The sequence below is a fragment of the Equus asinus genome, chromosome 5 (assembly GCF_041296235.1).
Source record: "Equus asinus isolate D_3611 breed Donkey chromosome 5, EquAss-T2T_v2, whole genome shotgun sequence".
NCBI lineage: Eukaryota > Metazoa > Chordata > Mammalia > Perissodactyla > Equidae > Equus > Equus asinus.
The window spans coordinates 3792870-3805503 of record NC_091794.1 but is presented as its reverse complement, the minus strand read 5'-3'; the positions used below and the strand labels follow the sequence as shown (position 1 = coordinate 3805503).

At 47.1% G+C, this 12634-nt stretch overlaps 1 protein-coding gene across 29 annotated transcripts in view; it reads right to left on the bottom strand.

Annotated features, from left to right (window-relative positions):
* The window catches only part of ST3GAL6 (ST3 beta-galactoside alpha-2,3-sialyltransferase 6), an 85562-nt gene extending 72946 nt beyond the window's left edge, over positions 1–12616 (bottom strand). For 5 of the 29 annotated variants that reach the window (XR_011503125.1, XM_070508572.1, XM_070508597.1 and 2 more), the window contains exon 1: positions 12235–12505. The gene's annotated coding sequence lies outside the window, so the exon portion shown is untranslated. Of the gene's footprint in view, positions 1–11392; positions 11479–11824 lie in introns of all 29 variants that reach the window. The other 24 variants (XR_011503122.1, XM_044771724.2, XM_070508570.1 and 21 more) reach the window with 18 other exon arrangements.
* Between the last annotated feature and the right edge of the window lie 18 nt (positions 12617–12634).

The window sequence follows — 12634 nt, the reverse complement described above, 5'->3', positions numbered from 1 at the left end:
GCCTAATTGTTGGGCTGCTGTTTGATCCGAGGGCTTTTTCATGTTCTCAACTGATCTCTGACATGCCTAAGTACAGCAAAACGAAACCTTTATTCACAACAAGCCATACCATTTGAAAATACGGATTTCATTTAAAAAATAAAGTTTGGGCTGGCCCCGTGGCCGAGTGGTTGAGTTCGTGCGCTCCGCTGTAGGCGGCCCAGTGTTTCGTTGGTTCGAATCCTGGGCGCGGACATGGCACTGCTCATCACACCACGCTGGGGCGGCGTCCCACATGCCACAGCTGAAGGGACCCACAGCTAAGAATATACAGCTATGCACCAGGGGGGCTTTGGGGAGAAAAAGGAAAAAAAATAAAAATCTTTAATAAATAAAATTAAAAAAAAAATAAAGTTTGACTTTTTTTTCCCTGTCAAAGATGATTCTGGACCAGAGGAACTTGGGAAAGCTGCACGGAGGATGTGGCCCCAGTGTGGGTCTTAGAGGATGGGTGAGGATGCCTCAGCAGAGGCCCAGGTGGGCGATGAGGGGACGACTCGGAGGGCTGATGGGCAAGGTCGGTCTGGGATGTGTCAGGAGGCCAAACTGGCTGAGTCTGAAAACGCTAGTGAAGAGCAGTGAAGAAATAAAGAAAAAGCCACAAAATGGTAATGGAACCTCTATCTTCCTACAGGGCACATCACAGATATGGATCAGCCAGGGGCAAGAGAGGGCGCTCTGTGAGCCAGTCCAGATGGGAGCCGCTTGGACAGGGTGTAGCCAGGGCAATTCCAGGACCACCTGGGGATGCAGAGGGAGAGGCCAGGGCAGCAGACCCTCTACATTCATTTCCCAGGGCTGCAAGAACAAAGCACCACAAACGGGGGGCCTTACGACAACAGAAGGGTACTGTCTCACAGTCTGGAGGCTAGAAGTCCAGAATCAAGGTGTCGGCAGAGCCCTGCTCCCACGGAAACCTGACACGGAGGATCCTGCCTTGCTTCTTTCTACATTCTGGTGGTTTGCTGGCACTCCTTGGCATTCCTTGGCTGGCAGATGCACCACTCCAGCCCACCATCTTTGCACAGTGTTCTCCCTGTGACCCTGTCTTCACATGGATGCTTCTGATAAGGACACCAGTCATATCGGATGAGAGCCCACCCTACTCCAGCATGACTTCATCTTAATTGATTACATCTGCAATGATGCTATCTCCAAATAACGTCACATCCTGGAGTACTGGGGGTTAGGATTTCAACATATCTTTTTGGGGGACACAATCTAACCTAAAATATCCTTCTTGGGGTGCCCAGTCCTCACCCTTAGCCAGAAGAACTCATGCTCCAGAGCCACTCAGAATACCTGGGTGCTAATTCAAGTTAAAGAGAAACAGAAAACAAAATTACTCTGTGGTGGTGAAAGTCAGAACAGTGGCTACATTTAAGGAGGGGACCCATGACTGGGTGGAGCACGTGTGCACTCCTGGGGCAGGAAATACTCTAGTTCTTCATCTGGAGGCAGGTTACACGGGTGTGTTCACTGGGAGAAATGTGTCAAACCACACTTACATGGTTTGTGTAGTCCTCTGCATATCTGACATATTTCCATGAAAACTCCACTTTAAAAGACATTAGAGAAGATGGAGCTGTCCAGGAAATAGAGGTCTTGGAATCCTAGGTAGAACCTCAAGGAGGACCACTACCTGGGAGGAGCCGCAATCCAAGAGCTGGCCACTCAGCCCTACTGGTCCAGACCCTTGAGCAGTCAGTTCACCTGAGATGTTCAACTCCTAGGAGGCTGGTGTGTAACTGGAAATGCCAAAGCAATTCACTTATAATGAGAAAAATGGGAATGCCAAGCAGTCTATATATTTGAACTGGCAGATTAGCAAATCCACGAGCGCTAAAAGTTGTTTGATAAGCACAGACCCACATGGAGGGAACATTCCCGCCTCAGCTCTGCTGGGAGCATATTAAGACACTTTTGCTTTGCCCTCTGTTTTCCTAGCCTGCATGCAGACCTCTCCCACACATTCCATTTTCAGGCTAATTACATTTCCAGTAAGTTCCAGTGTTTTTCTTTCACCTCTAATTCTTCTCTGGGAATTGCAAGTTCTTGTGGTTAGAGTATTTTGGATCCTATTGCTTAATTTCCAAGCAAGAGAGAGTTAAAACAAAAGAGAGAGCTAAAATATACTGGACACAACTCAAACTTAGTAGCAAACATATTTTTGGAGTAAAATCGTATAAGATTTTCTAGAATCAAATATAATTCAGACATTCAATGTCCGATATTGCATAAGCTCTGAATAACATATTGACATAATAAACAATGAATGATGCCTTAAAAATGGGAGTGGAGAGGGGAAGGAAGCCAAAATTTAATTGCAAAGCAAACAAAGAAATAAAAATCAAATACTGATCAAAACTTTACATACAAATTATCCAACACATAATTACAGAAGATAAAGCTGAGAACAGAAGCACTTGGCTTTCTAATGTGTAAAATGTCCTAGGGAGGCACCAAAAGCTCCCAGGCTATGAATCTGCAGGGCTTCTCCTGACTGTTTTCCTTGGATGTCTGTCCTGTTGAAGCCCAGCTCTACTCTCAAATTTCATATAGAATCCCAGGCTTTAGAAGTCTCAAGTGATATTTAACATTTCTATGTTTAACACTGGGGCTATTAAAAAATGAAAGCTCTAACATCAATTATGTATTACCATAATTAACGTTTCACATTTTCTTATGAAAACAGCAAATGGAAGAGATGTCTTCCATGCCACAAGTAGAATCCAAGTCCAACTGCAGAAGCAATGGGCAGAATCTGCCTGCTATAAATTGTCCATATGGACCTCCAGCCCCACGTGCACAGCCTTAGCGGGAGATGTAAACATCTAGGCCATAGATAGAGTCTGATCAAGCTGACACCTAATTCTCTCCTGTGTCGTCATCTGAAATGCTTGACTTTGAACATTATGTTCTAAGAGCATCAAACTTTGCGCAGTTCTCCATCATACTTGAGCTGTTTCACGCCTCAGTGCCTTGATCATGCTGTTCTGCTGCTTGGAGCCCCGCTTAGCCTCCAACCTTCCCCCGACCCCCGCCACACATTAGAATCATCTGTTGAGATTCCGCTCTTCCAGGAGGGCTCCCTTTCTACCACCACCCTGCGTTTGGATGAGGAAAGAAGAGCTCTCAGAAAGGAAGCGCATGGAAAGCTGTTCCAAGAATAGGGATAACTATAACTCTCATATTTTTTAAACTATATTTTAAAAACTCAAACTAAAAGATGTTAAGTTGTTTAATGGACAACTGAAGAGAATATTTTTTGCTTCCTCATCCTAATTCATTCTGAAAAACTCATAGTGCTGTTCAACCAACAAATTTTCATCCCCATCTCCACTAAAAGCCCACGTGCACATGCGCACGCATGCAGACACACACACACGCACACATCCTTCCTCTGTGGACCCCTATACTATAAATAGCATAGTGCCTGGCACAGGAGAGAGGCCCAAATATGTGTTGCTGTTCACTGAATAATTAAAGAAATACAACATGAGTAGATTAATCGAGTCCAAAGTGAAGTCAGTGCTAAGGAGGAAACAGACTCCAGAAAAGATTAGAGCTAGATACGGTCAAACAGAAAGATTTTCTGGAGAAAGTTAATTTTAACTACATGAAGAAGAAAAGAGCTACGATAATGCTATAATAATAGCGTTATAGCAATAATAGCATCTAACATTGATTCAATGTTTGATATTTGGCAGAAACTCTGCTGAACTATTTATATGTGTTCTCTTTTTAATTATCATAAGAACTGTGATGTGGACATTATTTCAGATTTAGAGATAAGGAAAGTGATGCTCAGAGCAGTTAGGCAACTTGTTCAGAGTCCTGCAGGGGTAAGCCACGAAGCTGGAAACCGAGCACAGGTATCATCTGGCTGGGATGGTGGGATGCCCAGCAGAAGAAGAGAGGACTGAGGACTAAGTGTCGAAAGAATGGATGCTGAAGCCCGGAGGCTGGCAGTGGCTGCAGATGCAACGGGACAGGAAAAAGGAAGTTAGCACGAGAGATGGCAGAAAACTTCAAAACCAGAGAGAAATTCTCTGGATTTTTGAATAGGAGAAAAATTTCCATAATGAAAATCAAGCTTGAGGCAAATTATTATAAAAGGTGCATGGACAAGAATATTGGTGGTCACAGGTGGACAGCTTGGGTAGAAAATTTTTATAAAAATATAATTATACTATTTTATGGTGAAAGCAGAGAGCTCTCCCCACCACATCTGTAAAAAGTTTTTTTGCTATAAGTGGGCCAGATCTGTCCTCCCCAAAATTCAGCATCTGGAAAACAGTGACAGGTACTTCATGATCAGAAAGTAGACATATCTCTTAACATCCTGCTTAGGAAAGAAAACAGTTACTTTCCATCTGTCTGTAGCAAAGTGGGGGTCAAACAAGAGAGATTAGCTAATTTACTTTCACATTGACCTGAAATACTGACTCCAAATATCAGAAGTCTTTTGACAGCAGTGTCCTTTATCTCACAAAGATCATTTACATTCACAACAGAAAGTTCCTCTCACTTTCAGAATTTATCATTTAAGTAAAATTATAACTTTAATCGCCGTTGCTGGAAAGCAGTTGAAAACCCCTTCATGGTTGAAGGCCTGGGTCATCATCCTGTTGCTCTCATCTAAAGGCAACTGGATAACTCATTTTCCAATTTTTAAATGCAGTTTTATAATTTTATATTGCATCTAAGTATTATTATATTATCTATACTTTATATTAACTTTATATTGCCCATAAACAAGAGTCAAGGAATTTTTAAACAATCAATCTGATCTCTTTTTATTCTCTGGCTCTGCGGTAAACAGAGAAAATGTACATGTTCCCTCACCTCTGTCTCCTCTATCCCTTAACTCTTGAAGGACTCTTACATACTAAAGGGTTGTACAGAGCTTAATAAAAGCACTTAATTTAATTTTATTTCATTTATTATATTTTTTAATTATTTTTGTTTTATATTTTATTTTATTATTTTAATAAAAGCAGCACCTTCTGTGGTGCTGGCCTAAACATTTGCAGTAGAACATTTCCTAAAAGGAAACTCCCGCAAGCTGTCAGAAACAGTGGGGCGATAACCTCTCTGAGGACTAGAATCTGATGGGGTTGGGAGAGGGGACTCCGTGAAATCAGCTCAAAGACAAGAAGGCCGTGTTCACAGAGCATCAGGTTCTTGCAGGACAGGAAAATACAAATCTAAAAGGCAGAACGTTTAAATATTTAGAATTTTCAAAATATGAATACAGAATATCTCTATCAACCAAGAGAAAGCCTCTGAAGACTCATTCTTTGTCACTATGCGTCTCAGCCAGAGCTAGGCTGACCTCTCTTCTGCACCCACCCCAGCCCCCTGGGCCAGGCCTGCTCCCCTACTCCTCCAGGTCTGGCACTCTTGCGACAAGAGCTTTCATCCCCAGGCACTTGTTTGTGTCTCAAACCAGGTTAAATGATATCTAATAAAAACCTAAGAAATATCATAATAAGTGTTGGAACTTAAGCAACACAAATCTCTGCCTACTGCAGTGGGTGCAATCATGGAGTAAAGATGTTGCACAATTTAAGTAACTTTTTATAGAGGTTACATTCGGTTATAACATTAGATAAATTTCAAGTGTACGCCATTATATTTCGACTTCTGCGTGTATTACATTGTGTTCCCCACCCAAAGTCTAATTTCCATCCATCGGCGTGCACATGTGCCCCTTCCCCCTCCAGACATTGCACTATTAAAGAGAGAAATGATTTTGTTTTTCATTTCTTGACATACTTGTTTCCTCAGTAATATAACCACAAGTCTGACTAGCTCAACTCAAACAATCATAAATTATGATTTAGGAAACTGTATTGACAGCTTACTGTACATGAAAGTGAATTCAAGAATATCCATCTGATGACATTTATGTACCTTTTACTTGTCTCGTTTTTATACAAGGTATTTTACTTCTCAGCAAATGTACACTATAATATTTTTAGGAAAAAAACTTTCCTAAACCAGAGGCTTAATTAACATGCACAAACACACAGGGATGAACTCATCTTTCACCTGGTTTCTCCAGGGGGTAGAGTTGTTGAGATGACAAGTGGATAATCCTCACAGTTAGTTGCAAAGATGTTACAGCTGAGCAAACGTATTAACACGGTGGGTTAATCCACGGACACTGAACGAGTCATTTGGCAGATGTTTGCTCCATCTGCAATGTTCTGGACAGCGCACCAGGTACAGAGGACACAGAAGAACAAGATGAGACACAGGCAGTGCCCTCTCAAATAGAAACGTGCTCCAGATCTTATCAAGCAGGAAGAAACAGGCACAAAAAACCGAAAGCGAGTTATTTAGTTACATTAAGTGTAAGTTAATAAATGAGCAGGGCATCTGGCTAAAGAATCTCAAAAACAATTTTCTCTCTAAGGAGTGTACCTGGCCTCCCCAGAGAGTACCGAGCTGCCCTGAAATCAAAGGATACCTGATAAAAACAGTCCGTTTCAGATAAACCCGCGCTACCAGGAGATATCAACTTGGACCTAAGCTTGCAAGATTCAAGCGCTACTTGAAGACTGCCAAGATCCTCCACAGCACCAACAGAAATGAAATTTCTAATATGACAAGCGACCTACACATTTCCGCTGAAACCCACTCTAACGAGAGCACGAGCTCCCACAGCAGCCTGCACAGACGCAGGCTGGGAGAGGGAGCCAGAGCTCAGAGAGGCGAGGCCTCTGTGTTACTGAGAATATTGCCTCTTGCGATGATCCTTATCTTGCAAAAGATACCAACTGTGATCGATTTGACTAGATAACTAATTTTTCCTATCTGGTTTCAGATACCACCAGCTAATCCAGAGACTTCTTAGAGACAACTAGATATTCATTCTGCAGAGAGGCTGAGACATCGGGGCTGGTGATGGAGAGTTTTCTGTATGAAGCTGAGTCTAAGTGAGAACATGGATTTATTTCAGAGGATGAGAGAAGCACTGTCCAGGGTTCTCTGAGCCCCGCTTCTCTGTTGCCCTGGCCCAGGACCAGGAAGAGGAAACTGGGGATGGCCAAGTAATGGGGAGAAGAAAAACCAACTGAGAGTGAAAATGTGTGTGAGAGAGAGAAAGAGAGAGACAAACAGGAAAGCTCATTGCCCACTCGGTGAAGACTGAGTTAGTCTTTAACTTAAACTCTCCAATGGCATCCCATTCTAATTAAAACACAGTTCCAACTCCTTTCTAAGCCTTGAAGGCTTCACAAATGCTGTCGCCCGCCTGCCTGCCTGCCTCACCAGCTCCACCTCCTCCTCTCTCCCCCGCTGCAATCTTCTTCGGCTCTAAGTCCTCCAAACACTCCCAATTCATTCCTGCCTCAGGGCCTTTGCAGTCACTGTTCTCTCTGCCTAGAATGCTCCTCTTTTTGCTCTTCGCTTGACAGGCTCCTTCTCATCATTCCCATCTTGGTTCAAATATCACCTCCTTAGAATGTTCCTCAAAAAACTAAAAATAAACCTACCGTATGATCCAGGAATACCACTTCTGAGTATTTGGCCGAGGAAAATGAAAACAATAATTTGAAAAGATATAGTCACCCCTGTGTTCACTGCAGAAATATCTACAATAGCCAAGATATGGAAGCCACTAAGTATCCACCAGTAGATGAATGGAGAAAGAAGATGTGGTGTATATATACCATGGAATATTACTCAGCCATAAAAAAGGATGAAATCCTTCCATTTTGACAACATGGATGGATCTAGAGGGTATTATGCTAACTGAAATAATGCAGACAGAGAAAGAAGAATACCCTATGATTTCACTTATATGTGGAATCTAAAAAACACAACAAATGAACAAACAAAACAGAAAGAGACTTACAGATACAGAGAACAAAGTGGTGGTCACCAGAGAAGAGGGAGTGGGAAGAAGGGGGAAACAGATGAAGGGAATAAGAGGGACAGACTTACAGTCATGAAATAAATGAGTCCTGGGGATGTAAGGTACAGCCTAGGGAATACAGTCAACAATATCATAGCACCTTTATATAACGACAGATGGCAGCTAGTCTTATCAGGGTGATCATTTTGTAACGCAAATAAATGTTGAATCACTACATCATACACCTGAAACTAATACAATATTGCATGTCAACTATATTCAATACAAAATCACCTCCTCAGAGAAGCCCTCTGGGTCCTCTAGAGAGGCTTCCCTCAGCCCCTCTTTAGCACACCCCCACGCTGGACTGTCTTTGTAACATTCATTCTATCTTCATTTATTTGTCTTGTTTATTGACTCCATTTTCCACAAAAACATAAGCTCTATAAGAGCAGGGGCTCTGTCTGTTTTGTTCAACGCTGCATGCCCCACCCCCACCCCGCCCCAGCACCTAGAACATCTCCTGTTACATGGTGAATACTCGGTAAATATTGGTTGAATCTCAGGTCCCACCTTAAAGACGACCACACAGAAAGTCACCCCAGATCCACCGCAAAACCACTCTCTGCTCCTTCGTTGCCCCCACCTGCAGCACCATGACCGTGACCCACAGCCATGCTTCCACAACCTGAGGAAGGTGGGAGGGACCCTGATCCCCGGATGGAATCTCCAGCTCCTTGCCATCTCGTCATCTGGAGGTCTCATTCTCCTCATCTCCATTCCCAACCAGATAAAAAGTAAATCGACATTCAAAGAATCCTCACAGACCAGCATCACATGCTTCTGGACAAAATAACGCCAACTGAGCATTTGTCTTAGGTGTAATGAGGAAAAGAGAAAACGGGGAAGAAGAGAACCTTTCCACTCAGCTTTTCAGTGCTTATGACAACATAATTTCCTCAGGGTTGGGTGCTTTCCACCCTCTCTTCCCAGTGGACCAGGAAGAGGAAAGCCCCTGGTCAGAAGCCGAAGGTTGTGGCAGGAAACAGCAAGCTGGCCATTCCCCCTGGGTGACCAAAAGCTCTTCAAGAAGAAGAAATATGGACACGGGGAAGAGACTCAGACCCGACTGCTCCTTACTCTTTTACTCTCACAACCCCACTCCCAGAATCTCATCCCTTCTTAGTCCGGCCATACGGCAGCCAAGTTCCTCAGCAGGTCGGAGACACTAGTGCTGATTCAGTGCTGGGGAGCCACCCCCAGGAGAAGAAACTCCTGCTACCCCACCATGGTGAGGGAACGGTGCTCCTGACACCTGATATGGAACCATAAATACAGTTTCCTACTGAGACGCTGTGATGTCCGAGGTATCCACTCTATTCCATACACCAAGCTCACTCCAAATCAAACACATTGCTAGTTTTAACCCATAAAGCTTCACTTAGAACCCGAGATGTGTGCTGTTACCCACCGTAGTCGGGATGGATAGGAGAGAGGTTACTTCCAGCTGTTAGTTAGGGTGGGGACAGAGCCCTGGGAAGACTTCTTCCAGGCAAGAAGGATGAGTAGGAACTTCAGTAAAAACATATTCAGGATGAAAAGAACTTTTGGAACACAACCCATTGGAGATAACATAACCTCGTGGATTTGGCCAGACACAGCACAGCTAAGTGGCACGTCAGAGACATGGAGAAGATAGAAGATACCTAACTGGTGAAAGTCTGAAGCTGTCAGAAAGAAAAGCAGACAAAGTACACAGACTCCCTGTTCAGAAGCCCAGCCTGAGGGGCAATTAGGAAAGCATATGATGATCAAGGGATATATAAGTTGAGCATGTGCAAGGGAAAGGAGAAAGATAAGCACAAGGAATAGAAGAAGCTGTGAGGAATGTGTGCTACGGTGGCCTCCTGGGGTGGTATAAGACACCAGGGAAGCAGACCCTCACATGATCCATTCTAAGTCGTGTAACCTAGAGCAGTCTCACTTTTCTAAATTATAAAGTGAGGCTAAACATTCCTGTCTGATAGGGTTGTTGGGAATATTTAATAAACTAGCACACGTGAACACACTGGGGAGCAGAGTGGCTGCCACAGGACCTTCGTGCTTCCTCACCTCCTTGATAAGTATCACCTAGAACACATGTTAGATCACTGGATGGAATCGTAACTTCCACGGAAGCCCCTTGGTAATCTGCATGGTTAGCAGATGATGCTTATCAGAGAGAGAGAGAGGAAGCATGGCATTATTTCACTTCTCTCCCATAACATTCTAAATGATGTGGAACACAGAAATACCTCCAACAGAAGGAAATGGCTGCCACAAAGAATGAGAAAACTTGAGAATTACAATTTTCACAAAAGACAGACTGAAGTTTTTTCATGCTATGTCTTTTAATGGCACTTTCTGAGACTCAAAGATTTTTTACTGATTTAGAGCACAACAACAAATTGAATATTTCCAACATCTCTACTGACACGTAGTGAAAAGAGCAGTCTCATTTTCCTCCACCGTTTTAACAAGACAGCGTGCCATCAGGGACTGTGACATTCAGGGACTATGGTAAAACATTGCCCTAGGGAACCCACTGGCAAGGGATGGGGACCTCCTCTCCTCTTCCACATGAAGCCAGATCAGGGTAATACAAAGTTTCTAGAAAAGTTCTCTCCTTACAAACCAAAGTTGCCACTACGTATTTAAAGTGTTTCCGAGGCAATTAGTCTTATTCAGAGACAACAAACTAGATAATCTAAGCGTGTCTCTTCGGCAGGTCTTGGTAGGAAAAGCGGTCCTTGGTGAGACGAAAACGAAGCAACACAATCCGATTTACAAATGTTAAATCAGCATGCCTGCAGACGGAAAATAACCTGGCAGCCTGATCAGCTCTTCCAAATATTTAACCTCTCCGTGTAAATAAAAACAGTTTCAAGATCCGCAGCTGGGAGAGGAAGCTTGAAGACCAGAAAGTGAAATATGCAACTAGCCAAGTGGAGGCGGCCGTTTATCGTAGACCCGAGGAGCAGTGTGGACACGGGCGGGGGCCCCCAGGCGCGGGGGTCACCCGCAAAGACTCCCTGACCGTGCCGGAGGACCCTCCTAACGCACGTGTGCCTCTGGGTTTAGAGTCTGCGGCCGGTGTGGCCGGGCTACGCGGGCGCCCATCCTCACTCCCACGCAGTCTTTCAATACTCCCTCTGAACAGAGACCCCCCGATCCGCCCTCCCCGGCCCTCCTACTCAAGATCCTCAAGGAAGGAGCTTTGGGTTTTTTTTAGTTTCTGGAGATGGTAGTTTATACATTTTCTTTTAAGCCAAATAGCACACAAGAAGCTGGCTGAGCTCGCAGGGAAGCTCCGCAGCCAGCGGCCTTGGCGTGACCCGTTGGTGCCCCCTCATCCCGACCGCTCAGGGCACGCCACACCGCAGGTCCTGCCGCCGCCCCCACCTCCACTCCCACCCCCTGGTGCTTGTTTGTTAGATCTGATCCTACCGTGGCGGGAAGAAGGGTTTCTCCGAAATTTTCCCAAGGTAGAAGACGAGAACCTTCCAGATCCCTCGCCCTTGCTCTCCCAGACCCTTTTACGAGAAGACAATAGAGCGAGGAGCCCGTCACTCCTCGGCCCCTCCAGCGCCCCAGCTCCCCGGAGATCAGAGCAAAGCGGGTGCCCGAGCCGGGTCCCCGGTTCCCGGCGCCCCTCGCCCTCCGCGGGCTGGCGCGGGGGTCCCGCTCCGCCGTCTGCTGCCTCCACCCCCAGCCCGGGGGGCCGAGCGCGCGCAACGCCCGTGGGGCTGGAGGGTGCGCGGAGGGGCGGCCAGCCCGGCGGGCCCCACCCCGACCCAGCGCAGGGGCCGCGCGGCACGGACCCCAGGCCGCCCCGACCAGGGCCGGGCACTCGGTGCCCCCGCACCCCACCCGCCTCACCCTGCAAGGCGAAGCCGCGGGGCAGGGGTGCCGCAGGCCGGGCGCGAAGCCCGCAGGGGCACCGGCTCCGCGCTCCGCTCGCCGCGCTCCGGCCGCTGCTCTCCCGCGGCGCCGCAGCCTCGGGCCGGCGGAAACCGGAGGACGGGGGCCGGGCCGGCGCGGGCGCGACTCGGTGTCCCGGAGCTGGCGGGCGCAGGGTGCGCAGCGCCGCCCGAAATCCGAGGCGCCCGGGACCGGCCCCAGGCGACTGCGCCGAGCGCCCCCGGGGCCGCGGGAGGCTCCTCCTGCCGCCGGCGGCGCGGATGCGCGGTGGCCGCGCCGCCCCGGAGCCCGCCGAGGAAGGCGCAGCGCGCGGGGAGGCCGGGGGCTCCGGTCCGGGGCGGGGGCAGGAGCAGGAGCGCAGCCCCTACCTTTGGGGCTGGGCGGACTCCAGCCGCGCGCCCTCCCGGGGCGGCCGGGACAGGAAAATCACCACGAGGGGCGGGCCGGGCAGAGGCGGCGGGTGGCTTCAGGACAAGGTGGGAGGATCGAGTTGCACAGCCAAGAAGACACTCCCATCCCGCCCGGTCTGGTTGGAAAAGTGCAGGGGCGAAAGTGAGGGGCAGGCGGCCGGTCTCCCCTGCCCCGCAGGGCTGGCGGCAGAAGTAAACACATTCGCTGGGCGCTGCGGGGACTCCTGTGACACGAGGCGGGGCCTCCTGTGACATGAGGCGGCGCGGGCGGATGGTCCCTAGCAGAAATGGAGGAGTGTTTAGAGAGCTCCCCATTTCCTGGGCTCTGCCTTTCAAGGACAAATGCGTTAGAGGTTTT